The sequence below is a fragment of the Haliotis rufescens genome, unplaced genomic scaffold (genome assembly GCF_023055435.1).
Source record: "Haliotis rufescens isolate VD_foot unplaced genomic scaffold, xgHalRufe1.0.p SCAF_18, whole genome shotgun sequence".
NCBI lineage: Eukaryota > Metazoa > Mollusca > Gastropoda > Lepetellida > Haliotidae > Haliotis > Haliotis rufescens.
The window spans coordinates 28,999,959-29,023,160 of NW_025963868.1; the positions used below are offsets into that span (position 1 = coordinate 28,999,959).

A 23,202-nucleotide genomic window follows, 5' to 3' on the forward strand; every position below is an offset into this window, starting at 1 on the left:
CCGTTCAATAGATGTGAGGAATTTCAACACGTGAAGAACCTATTGAAATGCAGTGTGAAGCAAGCACTAAATAATTAGACACACCTAGTAATGGTCATTTTCCTCTGTTCCTTGTGATTAAATTTGTACATCCCTAACACTAAAATAATTTTCCATCAATATTCAACTGACTTCTATCATTTACCTTGAAACCAAATATGAACAAGAAAGAAAACATCAAAACTTACTTGACGGAGGACAGCATAATTTAATAAAAAAATATAATTTAGGATTAATGTCATAAGATCGAAATTTCCAAAACCGAATGTCAGAATATTTCAAAATTTTGAGTGTGAAATGACCCAATATATATTCTTCAGCTAGCAGTATTAATCCAAGACACAAATTACCCCTGCAACAACCACTGACCCCATAATTCCCCCCCGACGGCCATGTTTGCAATGCCTGCAGCGAGAGCCCGAGGCCTGAGGGTTCACCCCAATTAGCCACCTAACTGGAACAGCACAAGGCTTCATTATATCTCCGTCTTTGATAGCGTCTGTAAATAATTTGCTCGGGGGATGTTTTATCCGAGTTAGGTTTGTCAACACACACTGTGCATGTTGAGAGAAACTCCTAATAATCTCATTTAGCTGATATTCTGGGATAAGATGAACGGAGTTTCACAAATTTGATCATTTTGCCAAATTTGCACAAATTATTTTGCAAGATCAATAAAAGATTGATGTAGTTAACAGGACGGAATTAGTGAATTTTCTATTTTCCTGGCATGGTCCTTCTGCCGAGGGGACGGGGACGGGGACGGCCATGAGATGCAGAAGGTGGATGTGAACATTCGCTGGTTTTGAATCGTGACATTCTTCAAGGGGGATAACCCATGCCACATGGAGTCACTGGGGGGTTGGGGGTTGGGGGTTCAAAGTAAGCTTCATAAAATATGTGAATGTGTGAATGTGTGTGAAAGTGTGAATATTTGAATGTGTGAGTGAGTGAATGTATAATTGAAAGTGTGAATGTGAGTGAATGAATGTGAATGTGTGAGTGAATGAATGTGAATGTGTGAGTGAATGAGTTAGTGAATGTGTAAACAAAGTGTGAATGTGTGAATCAGTGAATGTGTAAATAAGTGAATGTGTGAATCAGAGTATGTGAAAGTGAATGTGTGAATGTGTGTGAGTGAGTGAGTGAATGTGTGAATAAGTGTATGTGATAGTGAATGTGTTAGTGAGTGAATGTGTAAATGAAAGTGAAAGTGTGAATAAGTGAATGTGAGTGAATGAATGTGAATGGGAATGAGTTAGTGAATGTGTATACAAAGTGTGAATGTGTGAAAGTGAATGTGTGAATAAGTGAATGTGAGAGTGAATGTGTGAGTCAGTGGAAGTGTGAATAAGTGAATGTGTGAATGAGTCTATGTGAAAGTGAGTGAGTGAGTGAATGTGTGAATGAGTGAGGACATAAGGAGATCATTATTCACTGTCCTGGCCAAGAAAGTAGAAAGTTTATTTATATGCCGGGCTACCAAAATATCAGAAATGTCAGCAGTAGTTCATGGTAAGCTGTCAGTATTCCCCACCCTGTCTAACAGTACATTTCCACACAAAAGGCAAAACAAGAAGCTGCTTTCAGGCCTCATTATAGTGATCATTTAGTTTGACAGACTTTTTCCAAAACTGTTAGGTTGTTGGTCAAAACAAAACAAAACAAAAAATTGTAGAACATGTTTTGTAAATGGACATATTCAATGAGTTGTCAGTCGGGTGAAACAAAACTATAAAATTAAAAAATATGTTATGTTATAACAACAAACATTAATTAATGGATCACATGTATCTAATTTAACCCATCTCAATTTTGTTAAATTACTGAAATTTATCAACAGACCTGACACGAACAAAATCAGAAAATACGTAATCCCCATCGAGTTGATCTGTAAACTGAGTAAACAAACAAACACATGGACAGTGATGAGTGAAGGGAGAGCACTCCGCTGTGCAGAATTTCTGCTGACCAGTATAAATACCATGCCTCCAGTACAATTCTGAAAACTCAGTTGACCTCCAATCAATGTATGCCCAGATGTTGACTATTTTACTGGGTGCACTTTTCAAATTCATTACAGTATAATCATAATAAATTAAGCAAACGCTTTGTTTGTTTGTTTAATGACTCGCCGCGAATAGCTGCAAAATTGCTGAAGCGGCGTTAAGCAATATTCACTCACTCATTGTTTGTTTAATGCCGCACTCAGCAATAGTCTAGCTATATGACAGCGGACTGTAAATAGAGTCTGGACAAGACTACCAGTGATTGTCATCATAAGCATCGATCTACGCAATTGGGATACGGTGACATGCATCGACCAAGTCGCTGAGCCTGACCACCCGATCCTGTTAGTCGCCTCATGCTTATGTGTATCATGATAATTACTTATACGCATGAGCACGACATCAACATTTGAAGGATAATAGCAATACAGTGCCTGACTCCTACCCAGTGAAGATTCGGGGTAGAATTAATAGGTCTTCAGTAACCCATGCTTGCCGTAAAGGGCGACTATGCTTGTTGTAAGAGGCGACTAACAGGATCGGGTGGTCAGGCTCGCTGACTTGGATGATGCTTGTCATTGATCCCAATTGCGTGGATAGATGCTCATGATATTAATCAGTGGATTTTCTGGTCCAGACTCGATTAGTTATACAGACTAATTGGTTAGTTCACTAATTGGGGAAAAACCCATCAGTGTGTTGAATAGATGAGTGAAAAAATATTGGTTACCCAATGAAAAATGTAATAACCCAATTAAAATAGAAACCCTGGGGTAAAAAAGTTGAAAAGGTTATCTGGAGCTCTGTACGCATTAACATACCCTGTATAACCAAGTATTGAGATCGGACAATGGTTGTCAGGAAGCAGTGCCAGGATCGCGTCTTCCTTCCACAGTGACATTGAACCACTTATTTTGAGAAAACGCACTCATCCTGTTTGTCAAAAAAGAAGATCTGTGTTACAATTGATCTTCAGCAACCCTTGCTTATTGTAAGAGGCGACTATCGGATGGTCAGGCTCGCCAACATGTCTGATGCATGTCATCGCATCCCAACTGCATAGATCATGTTCATGACATCAATCACTGGATTGTCTGGTCCAGACTCGATTATTTACAGACTGACCCAAAGCGAGGAGGTACAACAGCTTCCAGGTCCTTATTCGGTGATCTGAGGGCGGACTCATATTCAGTGATCTGAGGGCGGACTCCTATTCAGTGATCTGAGGGCGGACTCCTATTCAGTGATCTGAGGGCGGACTCCTATTCAGTGATCTGGGGGCGGACTCCTATTCAGTGATCTGAGGGCGAACTCCTATTCAGTGATCTGGGGGCGGACTCCTATTCAGTGATCTGAGGGCGGACTCCTATTCAGTGATCTGAGGGCGGACTCCTATTCAGTGATCTGGGGGCGGACTCCTATTCAGTGATCTGAGGGCAGACTCCTATTCAGTGATCTGAGGGCGGACTCCTATTCAGTGATCTGAGGGCGGACTCCTATTCAGTGATCTGTGGGCGGACTCCTATTCAGTGATCTGGGGGCGGACTCCTATTCAGTGATCTGTGGGCGGACTCCTATTCAGTGATCTGAGGGCGGACTCCTATTCAGTGATCTGGGGGCAGACTCCTATTCAGTGATCTGAGGGCGGACTCCTATTCAGTGATCTGAGGGCGGAACTAGCCCCTATTGTTCAAACCTAGGAGCCTCCAACCTAGGACTACTTAATCTGATATCAATGGCTCACTACATATTTGGATTCCGCACTCGGTCGTCTGTACATCTCAATAGCAACAGGATGACAGGAAGCTATGTATGAAAACCCTCATAAATGAGGGTATGCTCGTTGTCATGGTCAAATTGAATCTACAATTCTTGGCAAGAATTTGATTTTAGTTCACACAGTGAAACAGACATTCAAATCACGAGACAGTCCTCTGGGGAAGTTTTGGGAGAACCTGCCGAATTAATCGTGGAAGCTTCCAATTCAATAATTCTATTAGGATCCTCCGGTCGGCCTGCGAAGTTCTACTTCAATTCGTCTGGCAACATGGCTTTAATGATTTATGAGAAAACGCCAGAAACGGTTTCTCCAAGATGAAAAAAGGTTGAGTCATGTTGGAAGCATAACTTCTTGTCATTAATTGGCGGTATGTGCCAAAAGTGCCAGCAGCTTGAATGAACCAAATAATTTTTCTAAAATTGGAACGTCCCAAGTAACAGGAGCTGGCAGCCATGTTATTAGGTGATTAATGCAATATGTACCTCGTCGGTGCATCTTATGTCTCATGATAGACGCGGTAGTGTGCATTGTCAACTTGCGGGTACTGATGATGGAGGGGGTGGTGGCGTCGTGTCAACATTGAGGACGACGGAGATAATACTGATATTGATGATGACGACATGGTGACGATGGTGAGCTGGCCGATCCTTGTTTTAGTGCCAGGCAGGGTAAACAACCATCTCTTATCCACTAGACCATGGAGGCAGTCGATAATGAGGATACTTTTGATAATGATGATGATGATGATGATGATGATGGTGATGATGGTGGTGACATGATGATGATGATGATGATGATGAGGATGATGATGATGATGATGAAAAGATGATGATGATGATGATGATGATGATGATGATGATGATGACGGTGACGAGGATGATGATGGTGACGAGGATGATGATGGTGATGACGACGACGACGACGACGACGATGATGATGGTGGGGAGATAATAATGGAGTCACTTTGACTTAAAAGATTGGCCACGTTAAAGATCCATTGTCGCATTTCTGAGTCCCTATCATAGTTTCATTGAACATCGGTCATCACGTGATTATTCCAACTCATACATAACACTAAGAACTACCACATGAATTTTCCCTCGATCCCAAAATAATTTGATTTTGTCATAAAATCCAAATTTTACACTGCCCTAAAGTATATCAGTTGACCGCCATTATCCCAACGGAGCTGAAGAATTAGGAAGCAGAAACACAGTCATCCATCTGAGATGATGACGAGGTATTAGTCCTTTCCTGATTTTCTCAAATCCACATCCTAACTACCTCCCCGGTCATATAACCTTTTTTTCCATTAAACTCCTCAACACACAACAAAAATCTTTCAATTCCTTTGACAAACATTTTCTTTCAAAACGAGCCAATTCAGAAGTGAATCCACCGATTTATTGTGAACTAAATTTGCCCTTTTGGCTGCTACCTTATTTATCTGGGTCCAAATCCGCTTAGCAACACCTCAGCATTAAATCAGCTGCAATTTTCCTCTGCAATCCTCCCCAGCAATGGAACCAGTCCAACTATTTGGATCAATGTTATTCGGGGGTAATTTGCTTTGATAAAAAGTCTTCCTTTGCAATAATCCTTTTTGAAGAGAAAGTTTAATTCACATGGCTTTCTTTACAGTAGAAATTAAACTCCGCTACAAAAAAGGCTTTTCTCTGAGCAATGAAATTGTAAAATTCTTCTTGTTTTTCTTCCAAGTGAATTAGTCTTTGTTGAGTTTATGTCATCAGTTTCAATGAGCCTGTGTTCTCGCTGTACATGTTGCGCTGACACAGGGATTGACATGGAGCAATCGGGCGGGGGCCAATACCTTCCTTACAGATAAATACCAGAGAGTTAAGACTTGTTGTCACGACAACCAGATTGGGCATGGAGTGAGATAATGTAGATGAAGGGTTTTACATGTACAGGTATAACATCAGATGGAGAGTGAGTGAGTGGGTGGGTGGGTGGGTTGTTGGGTGAATGAGTGAGTGAGTGAGTGAGTGAGTGGGTTGTTGGGTGAATGAGTGAGTGAGTGAGTGAGTGAGTGAGTGAGGGGGTTGTTGGGTGAATGAGTGAGTGAGTGAGTGAGTGAGTGAGTGAGTGAGTGGGTGGGTGGGTAAGTGAGTTAGTGAGTTAGTGAGTGAGTGAGTGAGTGAGTGAGTGAGTGATATTCACAGGCACTGAGTGAGTGAGTGAGTTAGGTTTAACGCCGCTTTTAACAGTATTCCAGTTATATCAAGGCGTGTCAGCTTAATGTGGGTGGAAAGCCCGTAGTGATGCAGGTCTCAGACGTTTACCACTTCGGTGAAATCCACGAGCACGGGTATGGTGCTGACAAACCTTGAAACACAATCAGGGTGAACTTGGATTCAAACCCACAATCATAGGTTTCTGGCGTGCCCAAGGGATGCAACTCTGCACAGCGAATCGCGGCGCCTTAGACAAATGGGCCACCTGTGCCCCCACACAGATAGTGAGTGAGTCTCACAGATGTGATTGATAGAACTCAACCATAGGGGTGACTATTGGTCTGGAAATCACTATTGCGATAACTATTGATATTCAAAGAAACTATTGCGATAACTATTGATATTGCAAGCAACTATTGCGATAACTATTGATATTGCAAGCAACTATTGCGATAACTATTGATATTGCAAGCAACTATTGCGATAACTATTGATATTGCAAGCAACTATTGCGATAACTATTGATATTGCAAGCAACTATTGCGATAACTATTGATATTGCAAGCAACTATTGCGATAACTATTGATATTCAAAGAAACTATTGCGATAACTATTGATATTGCAAGCAACTATTGCGATAAATATCGATAGTTTTCAGTGTATCATTTTAGATGGATTTTAGAGTTGAATTAAACCTTGGAATTGAAGTTTCCTTTGACTGTGATAACCAACAGACTTCCAAACACTCAAGTTTGTCACAAACTCCACTTGACTGTCACCCTCCGCCATTTTACTTTAAGAAAGATCGGTTGCTAAGCATCAAGGGCAGTTAACCCTAATCCTCACTTGGCTGTGTTCACGATCGTGTTTCGGTGACTCAGTCGCATATGGTAAATACAATCGAAACTATCGATATACCTAACTGAAATCGATACCATTGATCGGGAACTGATTAAATAATCGATTTGACTTTAAGTGCATACCAATAGCAACATATCGATATTTCGATTTATCGTGACACCCCCACTAAACTATATGATGAAGTGTTCCCGTATTACATGACAATCTGTAATTCTAAACAAATGGTCAATTTGTTTTGCACACTAAATCTTATGCAACCAATATTAAATCAATTTCTCAGCTGTGCTTGTCAATCTGTCACTCCACACACTTAACACGGCTTCCTCATCAGGTCTTCCCAAAAAGTCAACCAATATCATCTTGTTCCAATGCAACAGAAATATTTATCCCATAATTCTAAGTTAATGTCGGTGTTGCAATTCTACAAGCGTACACTGATGAAGACGTATGATACTTCAGCTTCCACTTTAAACACACCAACGACAGGTTGATTAGAATATGGAAATATTTTCAACTGGTAAGAATGCTCCACATGTTTATTGAGCTACACTCTGTTAAGAGAATTATTAAACAACAGGTAAAAATGCTATCCATTTTTCAATCAACACTTTGCAAACAGATTTAAGCAACAGGTGAAAATGCTATCCATTTTTTAATCAACACTTTGTAAAACAGATTTAAGCAACAGATTAAAATGCTACCCGTTTTTTAATCAACACTTTGCAAAGAGATTTAAGCAACAGGTAAAAATGCTACCCACTTTTTAATCAACACTTTGCAAACAGATATAAGCAACAGTTGAAAATGCTATCCACTTTTTTAATCAACACTTTGCAAACAGATATAAGCAACAGGTAAAAATGCTACCCGTTTTTTAATCAACAGTTTGCAAACAGATTTAAGCAATAGGTGAAATTTTTTACCCATTTTTTAATCAACACTTTGCAAACAGATTTAAGCAACAGGTAAAAATGCTACAAACTTTTAAATCAGTATTTTAGAAAATAGTTTTTAGCAGGAGCGAAAGGCAAAATGAAGAAAAGTTCAAATGCATTTGAAAGCATGTTGAACATATTCCAGGCATTGTTCATGTGTCTATATTGAAGTGCTGACCTATAAGCTGTTGATGTGACACTATCCAAATATTGTGCAAGAATTGATAGTTAATAGCTTGTCTGCTGTATCACATTTCCAAACTTAATGTCAGGTAATCTGGGAGAGATTGTTCATGAAAGTCAATATTAGTAATGTAACAAAAGAGCCCTTTAATTTTCACTCCTGACACAAGATATAAGACTTTGTTACAAACAGTCGTGGAAATGTTGTCAGACACGCCAAATGATAGCTGTCATCACCGGCTGATGCTGTAGGCATATTGATGATGAATCTCGTAAATTTCATTTCACGTTTAAGTAAGCGAGTCCGGTATGGCTTCGTACGGTGCTAGTCTTATTAAATCAAGTCAGAAATAAATTACATTATCAGCGTTGAATGAGAAGAAATTACTGCAAATATGAACTGGTTTTCCTGTTCTATGGCTGTTTTGGACGATCCAGTTAAAATCTACATTATCTGGCAAAAATCAATGTGTTAATTACAAGCTTGTGCACTTTCGCTGACAGGAAAATAGCCTCAAGATTGGAATTTGACAACAGAAACAGTAACAATATCTTTTTTTCACGGCATATTTTTATTATCCATTTTGGGAGTAAATGATTTCTGCTTAATACTGCATTAGTGATCTTTGAGAGATAAACAGGAAGGAATTTGGCTTGCGGAGTCTTAACTCTTGTAATTCTCACACACCACGGGGCAAGGGCGATGGAACACTCGTTCTCTCACTGTTGCATACTCAGGCATGCGAGAGAGAACGAGTGTTGTAACAGGGAGAACGAGAGTTGTAACAGAGAGAGAGTTGTGACAGAGAGAGAACGAGAGTTGTAACAGAGAGAGAGTTGTGACAGAGAGAGAATGAGAGTTGTGACAGAGAGAATGAGAGTTGTAACAGAGAGAGAGTTGTGACAGAGAGAGAATGAGAGTTGTAACAGGGAGAACGAGAGTTGTAACAGAGAGAATGAGAGTTGTGACAGAGAGAGAATGAGAGTTGTAACAGAGAGAATGAGAGTTGTAACAGAGAGAGAGTTGTGACAGAGAGAGAACGAGAGTTGTAACAGAGAGGGAACGAGAGTTGTAACAGAGAGAGAGTTGTAACAGAGAGGGAACAAGAGTTGCAACAGAGAGGGAACGAGAGTTGTAACAGAGAGGGAACGACAGGTTGTAACAGAGAGGGAACGCGAGTTGTAACAGAGAGGGAACGAGAGTTGTAACAGAGAGGGAACGAGAGTTGTAACAGAGAGATGACAAAAATTTAAAAGGAGAATAAAAGTTGTTACAGTGAATGAATGTGTTGTAACAGAGAGCATGAAAGGATCAGTATTGACCAATGCCAGACCAATACTGACCAATACTGACCAATGCTGACAAAAGCTAGACCAATACTGACCAATCCTGGACAAATACTGACCAATGCTGGACGAATACTGACCAATGCTAGACCAATACTGACCAATACTAGACCTATACTGACCAATGCTAAACCAATACTGACCAATCCTGGACAAATACTGACCAATGCTGGACGAATACTGACCAATGCCAGACCAAAACTGACCAACACTAGACCTATACTGACCAATGCTAGACCAATACTGACTCAATGCCAGACCTATACTGACCAATATCTGACCACTATTGACCCAATGTCTGACCAATACTGACCAATAGACCCCAACAGCCATGTTCCGTGCACCTAAATCTTGTGCCTCCCTCAGATCTTGGATGAGGAATTTTCTGTCAGGATCTTGCTGTGATTGCTTTCATAAATCCACCAGCGCCCTCAGACAAGAAGTGACCGACTCAATCACGAATGACCCAACATTTTGCTCGCTTCATTAGTCCAAATCATAAAGCCTAGCCAGTCATAAAATACTGATGTTGCTTCAATAAAGGCTTGATGCTGCCACCACCGCCACACACAGAGGGGTCCAGCCCCACAGAGGAAACCAGGAGGCCATTCACCAGATTTACACACAGGGGGAACCCTCTTGTATTAATGTCTTGTCATAAAGTTAGCGTCATATAATGAACACCCTCCATCGCCCCGAGCTTCCGACTATAAATTATTGGAAGAAAATGCCAATGATAGGATAGTTGTAATTAGCGGGACGGCGGAGATGATCGTGTGTTTTATTTCGTTCCAAGGATTCCAGCATGAGACGAAGGTTTGAGGTTAGCACAGCGGTCAGTGTTTGCTTGTCACGCATCAGCTCTGGGTTCAGGCCCACAGATTACGTTCTGCCTCGAGAGTCCATGGCAAGTAATCGGGGGTACATTCAAACACAATAACTCAGGATTGCAGAGAGGGATAAAACTGATTTGTGACGGCTTCTCAAATCATGGATGAACATCACACACAGTGAAATCAGCCCTCGATCATAAAGTTTGTAAAGAATATTAATTTTGATTAAAATTCCTTATTTTTTATTAAAAGATTAAAAAATTTTCATTTTGTACTTTTTCACTTATTTTCTTTAACATTCCAAACATTGCTTGTACTTGTTTCAGATTTTCATTACATCAATATATGTAAGTTTCAGATTAATGAGTGAGAGAGAGAGAGAGAGAGAGAGAGAGAGAGAGAGAGAGAGAGAGAGAGAGAGACAGACAGACAGAGACAGATGAGAGAGAGAGAGAGAGAGAGAGAGAGAGAGAGAGAGAGAATATTAAATTGTGGTTTTACATCCATAAACTGGCAACATTAATGAAGATTCATACAGCTATGGAATACTAAAATTCAAGGTCTTTTCAAGGTTTTTCAAGGATTTCAGCTCTCATTTCCAAGGCTTTTTCAGTTAGATTATCACCCTTAACCTGTCAATATTTCTTTAAAATCCATCATACTATATTAGTCGTAAGTACTTAAACACAGTATGAAATTCACAAACTTTCCAAGGAAATATATTTTCAAAACCATGAAATAAAATAAAACAAATTTTTTCAAGCTATTTTGGTGATTTTCAAGGCTTTTCAAGGTTGACACTGAAAATCAAGGCTTTTCAAAAGGGACCTTAAAATTCAAGGCTTTTTCAAGCCTTTATGAACCTTGGTAATCTTCCTTTGTATTTTAAAGGTGGCATTTTGGTGCCATCGCTCAATTCGTAAACGAAAAGGACAAGAGTCTCTTACGTTCGATATTTGTATTATTTAACTGTAAATCAATATAAACAGTTTGCTATCAGAACTGTTGCTCTATGGGTAAAATATTGCAGATGCGATGTTAAATGTTAACTCACCCAAGAACCTAATTTCAAAGCATTACCCCCGGTGCTTCGCAATTTAATTACAGCAATAACTTGTTCATTTCATTGGGGACAAAATATTGCTGTGTGGTGTTGGGGGTAATGCTGCGAAACACAAAGCTAGGAAGTCAGGATCCCCTGTGCATCAGTTACGGGTTGCTATCAAAACATTTTTATATAAAATACACAAACACACAAAGAAGCGGCAAAACTCAAAGATTTGTGTCAAAAATGCACGTTTGGACACAGGAAATATATAATCAGTAACTCTCACAAAAACTGATATATTCCACATGAAATTTATTGGTAAATTTTACCAGTGTTAGAAAGTGCACTGGGTATTACACTGCTCTTATGTGCATATACATATATAATACTGCTCTTAAGTGCATGTACCTGGGTATTATACTGCTCTTATGTGCATATACATATATAATACTGCTCTTAGGTGCAATTGTACCTGGGTATTACACTGCTCTTAAGTGCAAATACATATATAACACTGCTCTTAAGTGCAATTGTACCTGGGTATTACACTGCTCTTAAGTGCATATACATATATAATACTGCTCTTATGTGCATGTACCTGGGTATTACACTGCTCTTAAGTGCATATACATATATAATACTGCTCTTAAGTGCATGTACCTGGGTATTACACTGCTCTTAAGTGCATATACATATATAATACTGCTCTTATGTGCATGCACCTGGGTATTACACTGCTCTTAAGTGCATATACATATATAATACTGCTCTTAAGTGCATGTACCTAGATATTACACTGCTCTTATGTGCATATACATATATAATACTGCTCTTAAGTGCATGTACCTGGGTATTACACTGCTCTTAAGTGCATATACATATATAATACTGCTAAGTGCATATACCAGGTATTACACTGCTCTTAAGTGTATATACACATATCAAACTGCTCTTAAGTGCACATATCCAGGTATTACACTGCTCTTAAGCGCATATACCCAGGTATTACACAGCTCTTAAGTGTATATACACATATCAAACTGCTCTTAAGTGCACATATCCAGGTATTACACTGCTCTTAAGCGCATATACCCAGGTATTACACAGCTCTTAAGTGTATATACACATATCAAACTGCTCTTAAGTGCACATATCCAGGTATTACACTGCTCCTAACTGCATATACCCAGGTATTACACTGCTCTTAAGCACATATACCCAGGTATTACACTGCTCTTAAGCACATATACCCAGGTATTACACTGCTCTAAAGTGGATACACTGTGTAGTACCTGCTAATTGTTATTGAACAATATTTAATACCAGCTTTTTGATATTAAACACTGTAATACCTGCTTATCGTTATTAAAAACTGTGTAATACCAGTTTATTGTTATTAAAAACTGTCCAATACCAGTTTATTGTAAATAAACAGTTGCATCTTCAACAGGCAGGTAATAAACTCTGCTGTAACACGATGGTTAAAGTACACCTATATCTATCTATCTATCTATCTATCTATCTATCTCATCAATGCAGTAGCAATATGGGTCTGATCCCAGCAACACTATCTGATTGTCACTATCTGCTGTATCTGAAAGGGTCAAACTGCAGCACTTAAAGGGGGCTTTAAACTTCATCACCTCCACAACCAATCAATCTACAGCTTCCAGCAAAATTGACCAAATGGTGTTACCATAGAAACTTAAAGTACATAGTCTAAAGTAAATGTGTCTGAAAAGATAAGTGTCATCTTCGAAAGGTGGGATATTTCTTTTCCATTTCTCTTTTATGCTTTTAGCATTTTGTCATGAGACTGGGGCACCCACGTTCACTGCGATGGATGCTTGATTTTTTAGCAAACGTGTGATGAACGTCTCTCGCAAACTGAGGACGAAAGTGAGGAGTGAGTGAGTGAGTGAGTGAGTGAGTGAGTGAGCGAGCGTGGCACCACTATAAAATATGGTTTCATTGAATTCCAATGACATGTTCGGTGCAAGCCATTTTTCAGAATATTCTAAAAACAACAACCCAACATTCCATAGCTGTGAAAAACGAGGCCACAAATTGAACTTTTTTCATCTTTAGGAAATAAACAACGCTAATTTTCACCATTTCTTTTCAAACAAGAAGTTAATGAAGCTCATAACGGCTGGTGTTTTTTCAACATTATACTCGCTGGGGAACGCCACAACCTGTGTTGTCATCGATTTGAAACTGACAAAGCTTATTTCATTAAATGTTTTCACTGACACAAAATCGACAATGATTATTCCGATGGAGTATTTTCATCAAGGTGATATTGGTGACATTCATTTCTAGAGATTGGGGGTAAAGCGATCGTCCGTGCTTGCTTGAGACAGTTACGGTCAATTCCGAAGATGTATGACAAAGTGGATCACCCCAGTGAGTGGAATCTGTCGTCATCGTCGTCATCGTCGTCACGGGAACGCACCTCCTCACACCTCCAGCACTCCATGATGAGCTATACCAGTTGGTGAATATTAACTCCGAGAAATTTCAGTTTCCAAACACATATCTGTTATTATCTGGCCATCGTGATCAGGAGATTGTTTGAATAGGAGTGAGTGAGTGAGTTGGGTTTAACGCCGCTTTTAACAATATTCCAGTTATATCGCGGCGTGTCAGCCGTATGTGGGAGGAAAGCCCGATGTGATGCAGGCCTCAGACGTTTACCCCTTTCGGTGAAACCCACGAGCACGGGTATGGTGCTGACAAACCTAGAAACATAATCGGGGCGAACCGGGATTCGAACCCACAATCATAGGTTTCTGGCGTGTCAAGGGGACGCAACTCTGCACAGCGAATCGTGGCGCCTTAGACGACTGGGCCACCCGTGTCCCCTGTTTGAATAGGAAAACTTGAATCAAGAGTTGAAAGTCTTTTTCCATAAAATTACTAAAACTATACGTGACCGTTCAAAATTATGCAGGAATGTAAAGGGACCTTTGTCACAACTTATTATACAAGGTCCACACTGAGTGAGTGAGTGAGTGAGTGAGTGAGTGAGTGAGTGAGTGAGTGAGTGAGTGAGTGAGTGAGTGAGTGAGTGAGTGAGTGAGTGAGAGTGGTTTTACGCTGCTTTTAGCAATATTCCAGCAATATCACGGCGGGGGACACCAGAATTGGGCTTCACACATTGTACCCATGTCGGAATCGAACCCGGGTCTTCGGTGTGATGAGCGAACGCTTTAACCACTAGGCTACCCAACCGCCTCACACACACAGACACGGAACACTAAAATTCAAAGCTTTTCAAGCATGTTTGAACCTTGTGATAAAAGATGAATATTTAGTGGATTCAAACACCACAGCAGTACATCTTAATTTTGAATATTGCTTCTGATTTTTTATTGGTTTGTAGGAAAATACTTCAAAACCTGCATACAATGAACACAGGACACAGAAAAACGTTTTGTTTGTTTGACATTTAAGACCACAATCAGCACTGCTCCAGGAGTATGTTTGACGGCCTGTAAATAACTAAATCTGGATAATACAAAACAGTGTAGATATCATGATCTCTGGACCCATGAAGATCTGGGTCAGAATAGGTCTTCAGCAACCCATGCTTGCCTTAATAAGGCGACTATGCTTGTCGTAAGAGGCCACTAACGAGATCGGGTGGTCAGGCTCGCTGACTTGGTTGATGCATGTTGTTGATCCCAATTGCGTGGATCAATGCTCATGAAATCAATCCTGGATTGTCTGGTCCAGACTCGATTATTTACAGACCGCCATCAAATATAGCTGGAATATTGCTGAGTGCGGCATAAAACAACAAACCAACCAACCAACCAAACCAGTGATTGATATGATCTCTGATGCTAAGGACTATAACCCAGTCAGATTAAAACCAACAATCAGCAGATCCTGGCATCAAGGGAGACAACTCTGCAGCTACAGTGCCACCAAGCCTCCACATAGCAAGCAGCAAGTTGTCCCCCTCACTGTGGCCCCCGAACACTAATTATCTGTCCCTGTCCGCGATGGGGGACAAGTTTACGACCAATCCAATCACATGTTCTGATGGAGATTAAGATGAGATTGTCAGATCAACCAGAAATACGAGCACCATCAAATTTAACCACCACATGGTGAATAGTCACCGCATCATCCACACAGTCCCATCCCACCATCACAGTGAATGACCATACGTTCTTGCACCAGCACTAACCCCCAACACCAAGCTGTCCTGACCCGTGAAGATTCCAGGGTAGAATAGGTCTTCAGCAACCCATGCTTGCCATAAAAGGTGACTGTGCTTGTCGTAAAAGGCGACTAACAGGATCGGGTGGTCAGGCTCGCTGACTTGGTTGAAGCATGTCATCGATCCCAGTTGCGAGGATGGATGCTCATGATATTAATCACTGGATTGTCTGGTCCAGACTCAATTATTTACAGACCGCCGTCATATAGCTGGAATATTGCTGAGTGCGGCGTAGCCAACCAACCAAGCTGTCCTGAGGATGTATTTGTTTGTTTGTTTGTTTGTTGTTTAACACCGCACTCAGTAATATTCAAGCTCCATAGCGTCAGCCTGTAAATAATTAAGTCTGGAACAGACAATCCAGTGATTGATATTACAAGCAACGTTCCATGCTGTCAGGGATTGAGTGAGTGAGTGAGTTGGTTTAACGCCACTTTAAACAGTATTCCAGTTATATCACGGCGTGTCAGCTTAACGTGGGAGGAAAGCCCAAAGTGATGCAGGTCTCAGACGTTTACCACTTCGGTGAAACTCACGAGCACGGGTATGGTGCTGACAAACCTAGAAACATAATCAGGGCGAACCAGGATTCAAACCCACAATCATAGGTTTCTGGCGTGCCCAAGGGATGCAACTCTGCACAGCGAATCGCGGCGCCTTAGACGACTGGGCCGGCCGTGCCACCCCCACCACTAGTATGGGACACTGGTATTTGTACAATATCTGTAGTGGCCTGGGACCCACGTCATCGCCATGTTAACAGACAGTCTGTGCGATGTTCTTTTTATCATCATTGCTACAATTCAGCTGTGAACACACATGATGAATTTTCCAGCTCACGCTCGCGTGGTTATTCAATGACCACTTGTGGTTGAAGTGAGGATTATATAGACGTTGACTTCAACCACACTGAATTATATGGTGATATTACTTCCAATTAATAGGAAGTTATCTGGCTATCTAAACGCCATCTGTTGTGAGGATCCGGAAACACACTTGATCACATTTTTAACAGGCTCTCCATGATCTAATTGAATTTGATACACTGCATTGAACTTGAATAATTTAATAATGCAGCGCTTGTTTTAATTTCCCCATTTAGCTTTTAGTAGAGAGGATTTCAATGACATGATTTGTAAGTCACACTTGACTTAATCTTCACAGCATAACTGTAGAGTCAATCACTTATACTTGGTAAATAGGAATTCTAAAATAACAAACCGTATTCGACATAATAAGCGCACGGGGCACTCTCAAAATTAGAAATAGGGGGCTCTTATTAGAATGGGTTTTTTCCCACTAAAATTGAAAGTTGAAAGATTGTTAATTTCATGATTTATGCTGACAGGCTGAAATGATACAAAAGAAAAGTAACACACGACAAATATATTTTCCAGAACTTAATGGCCCATAATTAAGGGTGCATATAACACACGAGTGCATATTATACACGAATAAATAAGTCTTGTGTGCATTGATCAATCGGAAGGGGTGCTAATTTGGATTTTCACTAGCCCATATATTAGCAAATATCGCCAAGGGCGCTTATTACGTTGAATACGGTAAGTGAAATATTTCAAAATATGATTCAATGTTTTGCATTTTTCACGAAATGGTTCAGGGCTATTTCAACAAATTGTTGCTGTAATTAATGCAACATGTAAAATGACCTCACTATAACCTGTAAAATGACCTCAATATAACCTGTATCACGAACTCAATATAACGTCTATAATGACCTCACTATAATGTGTATAATGACCTCATTGTAACATGTATGACCTCACTATAATGTGTATAATGACCTCACTATAACATGTATGACCTCACTGTAACATGTATGACCTCACTGTAACATGCATGACCTCACTATAATGTGTATAATGACCTTACTATAACATGTATGACCTCACTATAATGTGTATAATGACCTCACTTTAACCTGTAAAATGACCTCAATATAACATGTATCACGAACTCAATATAACGTCTATAATAACCTCACTATAATGTGTATAATGACCTCACTGTAACATGTACAATGACCTCACTATAACATGTATGACCTCACTATAATGTGTATAATGACCTCACTATAACATGTATAATGACCTCACTATAACATGTATAATGACCTCACAAAAATGTGTATAATGACCTCACTATAAAGTGTACATACTGACCACTGTAACATGTATGACCTCACCATAATATGTATAATGACCTCAGTATGTCTATCCTGACCTCACTATAAAGTGTATACTGACCACTATAATATGTATGACCTCACTATAACATGTGTAATAACCTCACTATAATATGCATAATGACCTCATTATCACCTAAAGATAATATAATCAGTTCAATAAACTCATATAGCAGTGCAATATTGTTATGTGTAACATCCAGGACATTATTCAGGACATAAAACAATTAAACAGAAATGGTCTGAGTGAGTGAATTGCGTTTAACGCGGCTTTTAACATTATTCCAGTTATATCACGGCGTGTCAGCTTAATGTTGGAGGAAAGCCCGAAGTGATGCAGGTCTCAGACGTTTACCACTTCGGTGAAACTCACGAGCACGGGTATGGTGCTGACAAACCTAGAAACATAATCGGGGTGAACCGGGATTCGAACCCACAATCATGGCAATGGTCTGAAAACACATCAGGGCTAGTTGTGAGTGAGTGAGTGAGTGAGTGAGTGAGTGAGTGAGCATGGTTTTACGCCGCTTTTAGCAATATTCCAGCAATATCACGCCGGGGGGACACCAGAAATGGGCTTCATACATTGTACCCATGTCGGGAATCGATCCCGGGTTCGGCGTGACGAGCGAACGCTTTAGCCACTAGGCTACCTGACCATCCTGTGTGGGTAAGTTAATGAGTGAGTGAGTGAGTGAGTTTTACACCCCATTCATCAATATTCCATACACATCAAGGCAGTGTGTGTACCAGATGCTAGCTGTGTAAGATGTCTCCCAGCCTGTCAGTCTCCCGCTGGTTTAGCACCACTCAATACTTAAACAGCCTTTTCATCCGGTGTGGAAGAAAAAAATGAGTGTCATAAACTAAACGTATCACTGAAAAAACATATTTTACTGCCAGTGGAATATTTCCCCAAGATTTAATGGCTCCCAAACGTTGTAGGAACTGCAGGTAGCCAGTTTACAACTTTCAACACATCTCGCGGAAAATATATTTCACAAGTCTCCGATCTTCCCGGTGTCAGCTGACCATAAACAACCAATCAACAATAACAAGCTGATTCTTGAAGAAAGAACATCGTGTTCATCAAGCCGGCACATCCATGTTTTCGCCGAGATCACGGTGATAATTACGAAAACATAGAACGCCAAACCCCGGTCCGGTGTCCTGGCTGCAGTTACAGTGATGATTAATGTCTCATACTTCTTGCAGTGGCTCAATTATTGCTAGATTAGGACTATGAATATAAACGAGCAGCTAGTTCATAATTGTCCTAAATGTGTAGAGATAGGACGGCCTCAGTGGCCCATATTGATTCCCGTGTTCGATAGCGTGCAATCACCGCCATCCTACCCTCCAATCTTCCCCACATAGGGTCTGATTCCGCAGAATCAAACAGCGCCTTGCTTTGAACACACGGAATCACACCATTGATCAGTGATGAGGATAATATTGGATACTCTTCCGTATTTCTTGGATTACATGTATGATGGAAGCTCTATTTTCTCAATGTTCAGGCCAAATATATCGTGGAAAAAGTTCCTGTCCGTTACCATAAATCGAGTGTTACGTAAGGGTATGATCGCACTCATTTCACGGTGTTTTGCTAATTCTCACATGAAGACGTTTTTATACCCCATATGGAAAGTAAGGTCAAAAAGTGAAGAAAATAAGTGGTAACTGTCACAGAGAAAAATAAGGGTAATTTTCTCACAATAACATTTTAATTTGAAAAAAGAGAAATTTGAAACCAACTTGAAGTCAAACTTGAGTGGCAACACTTTCAATGGTTTTTTTTCCTAAGCAGAATCTCCAACCATGGCTTCTTTACTCTTTCTACTAATGTGTTTCACAACGGCCAACTTTTTCACGGAATTTCATTACCCTAATTGTCAATGGTTGATTCAGGATGCAGAATCCGATTTTTCTAGTTTCAACAATTTCTCATGATCACGTATTGCGCTGACAAAAATGAGCACACTCTCCGAAACATTTCATCTCATACATTGATTTTTAAAGCATTTTTCCAGAAGGATGATTGATTCCGTCCAGTGAAATCTCTTCACTGTCCTGTCCAGCACTAGAAAATGCATGGGAATAAATATTATCTTTTGACAGAATGTGACATTTTATAATAAAACCCAGTAATTGAAGCAAAATAATGGGTGACATGTTTATCTTGAAGCCAAGATTGTAGTGTTTGAAAAATTTCAAAATTTCAAAAAAACACCACTGCAACTCATCCTGCAGAGAAACAAGATAAATCGGTAGGGATTTGATTAGCAGACAATTCACTCATCTGTCTTGCAAAACATGTGCGACACGATTCTCAAAAATAGTGTTTTTTTTATCCCTTAAGGTTCACACAGATATGGAACACTAAAATTCAAGGCCTTTTCAAGGATTTGAAGTGTCCTTTTCAAGGATTTAACATGTCTTTTTCAAGGATTTAACATGTCCTTTTCAAGGATTTAAAGTGTCATTTTCAAGGATTTAACGAGTCCTTTTCAAGGATTTAACATGTCCTTTTCAAGGATTTAAAGTGTCCTTTTCAAGGATTTAAAGTGTCCTTTTCAAGGATTTAACATGTCCTTTTCAAGGATTTAATGAGTCCTTTTCAAGGATTTAACATGTCCTTTTCAAGGATTTAAAGTGTCCTTTTCAAAGATTTAACATGTACTTTTCAAGGATTTAAAGTGTCCTTTTCAAGGATTTAACGTGTCCTTTTCAAGGATTTAAAGTGTCCTTTTCAAGGATTTAACGTGTCCTTTTCAAGGATTTAACGTGTCCTTTTCAAGGAATTTACATGTCCTTCTCAAGGCTTTTTTAGTTGGCTTATTATGCTCAGTCTGTCAATATTTTTCGTTAAGCCAGCATACTGTATAAAAGTTGTAAGATCATACTGTATAAAAGCTGTAAGATCATGCTGTATCAAAGTCATATGATCATACTTTATAAAAGTCGGAAGATCATACTGTATAAAAGTTGTAAGATCATACTGTTTAAAAGGTCAGAAGATCATACTGTATAAAAGTCATATGATCATACTGTATAAAAGTCATAAGATCATACTGTATAAAAGTCGTAAGATCATACTGTATCAAAGTCTTATGATCATACTTTATAAAAATCGGAAGATCATACTGTATAAAAGTTGTAAGATGATACTGTTTAAAAGTCAGAAGATCATACTGTATAAAAGTCATAAAATCATACTGTATAAAAGTTGTAAGATCATACTGTTTAAAAGGTCAGAAGATCATACTGTATAAAAGTCATATGATCATACTGTATAAAAGTCATAAGATCATACTGTATAAAAGTCGTAAGATCATACTGTATAAAAGTTGTAAGATCATACTGTATAAAAGTCATATGATCATACTGTATAAAAGTCGGAAGATCATACTGTATAAAAGTTGTAAGATGATACTGTATAAAAGTTGTAAGATGATACTGTATAAAAGTTGTAAGATCATACTGTATAAAAGCTGTAAGATCATACTGTATAAAAGCTGTAAGATCATACTGTATAAAAGTTGTAAAATCATACTGTATAAAAGTTGTAAGATCATACTGTATAAAAGCTGTAAGATCATACTGTATAAAAGTCATAAGATGATTCTGTATAAAAGTTGTAAGATCATACTGTATAAAAGCCATAAGACCATACTGCATAAAAGTCATAAGATCATACTGTATAAAAGTCGGAAGATCATACTGTATAAAAGTTGTAAGATCATACTGTATAAAAGCCATAAGACCATACTGCATAAAAGTCATAAGATCATACTGTATAAAAGTCGGAAGATCATACTGTATAAAAGTCGGATGATCATACTGTTAGTGGTGTAACGATACATCGAACTATCGATTGATTGCGATTGCTTGTCTCATGATAGTACACTATCGATTGCAACTTGAAACAATCAATACTATTGGTGATAGTTTGTCTAACTATCGATAGTTTCGATAGTTAATTTGTTTGGTACATTTACTTTCTTAAAAAACATAGAAACAACTCCTATGATCATCTTACCTCTGTCAGGCTTTCGTTTGGATTGCACTACTTTGTCTGCTTCATTTAGAGTTATGTCCCTTAGCTACTCGTCGCTAGGCAACATTGACAAGATGGCGGACACCACATGTCAAGTTGAAATTGTTGCCAATAAGGCAGGCAAATCGTGGGTATGGGACCATTTTGACTTTGTCAAAACGCAAAACGAGACAGACAAGCAAAAAGTAAGTTGTAGAATCTGTCGGATAATTCTAAAGTATTCAGGAAATACTACTAATCTGACTGACCACTTGACAAGACGGCACCCAGAAAAAGGGGGATCCCGGTCTTCAGTCAGTGGTAGTACCAGTGCCTCGACGCAAAAACGTGTGCAATCAACCATCAGATGAGTCTGTCTACTTTTATGCAACTTTTGTCAACTTTGTTTCCTAATTGATATGTTGAATCACATTTAGTCATTCAGTGAATGCCAATGTGACAATTAAAGAGTTTGACAGTTTGTATAGTCAAATACTAGTCATTCAATCACATTCATTCACATTGGTGCTAAAACACTGCAGTAACCTGAGACTTTACCAGTTACAAGAAGTGAAATTTTGTATTAAATGTTTTTGAGAGGTCAATTTGAACTTGTTTTCTTTTCATTTCTTGTTTTCTTTACAAATAGTAGACTTCTATCAGAAAGTTATAATTATTTTGATGGTGTCAGTCAAAATGCTGAAATATATGCTGCTAAAGCCTGCTATAATTGCAAGTGAAAACTATCGCAATAGTATCGCAATAGGGCCACTATCGAAATAGTATCGCAATAGTTATTTAAACTATCGCAATAGTATCACAATAGTAAAAAATGCCTCAATAGGGATTCCTTCTTACTGTATAAAAGTTGTAAGATCATACTGTATAAAAGTTGTAAGATCATACTGTATAAAAGTTGTAAGATCATACTGTATAAAAGTTGTAAGATCATACTGTATAAAAGTCGGAAGATCATACTGTATAAAAGTTGTAAGATCATACTGTATAAAAGTCGGAAGATCATACTGTATAAAAGTTGTAAGATCATACTGTATAAAAGTTGTAAGATCATACTGTATAAAAGTTGTAAGATCATACTGTATAAAAGTTGTAAGATCATACTGTATAAAAGTCGGAAGATCATACTGTATAAAAGTTGCAAGATCATACTGTATAAAAGTCGGAAGATCATACTGTATAAAAGTTGTAAGATCATACTGTATAAAAGTTGTAAGATCATACTGTATAAAAGTTGTAAGATCATCCTGTATAAAAGTCGGAAGATCATACTGCATAAAAGTTGTAAGATCATACTGTATAAAAGTTGTAAGATCATACTGTATAAAAGTCGGAAGATCATACTTTATAAAAGTCGGAAGATCATACTGTATAAAAGTTGCAAGATCATACTGTATAAAAGTTGTAAGATCATCCTGTATAAAAGTTGTAAGATCATACTGTATAAAAGTTGTAAGATCATACTGTATAAAAGTCG

The 23,202-nt window shown here is 38.9% G+C and overlaps 1 protein-coding gene across 3 annotated transcripts in view; it reads right to left on the reverse strand.

The window, feature by feature from the left end:
- The window catches only part of LOC124117182 (protein turtle homolog A-like), a 407,202-nt gene that overhangs the window by 133,322 nt on the left and 250,678 nt on the right, over positions 1-23,202 (reverse strand). The window lies entirely within an intron of this gene.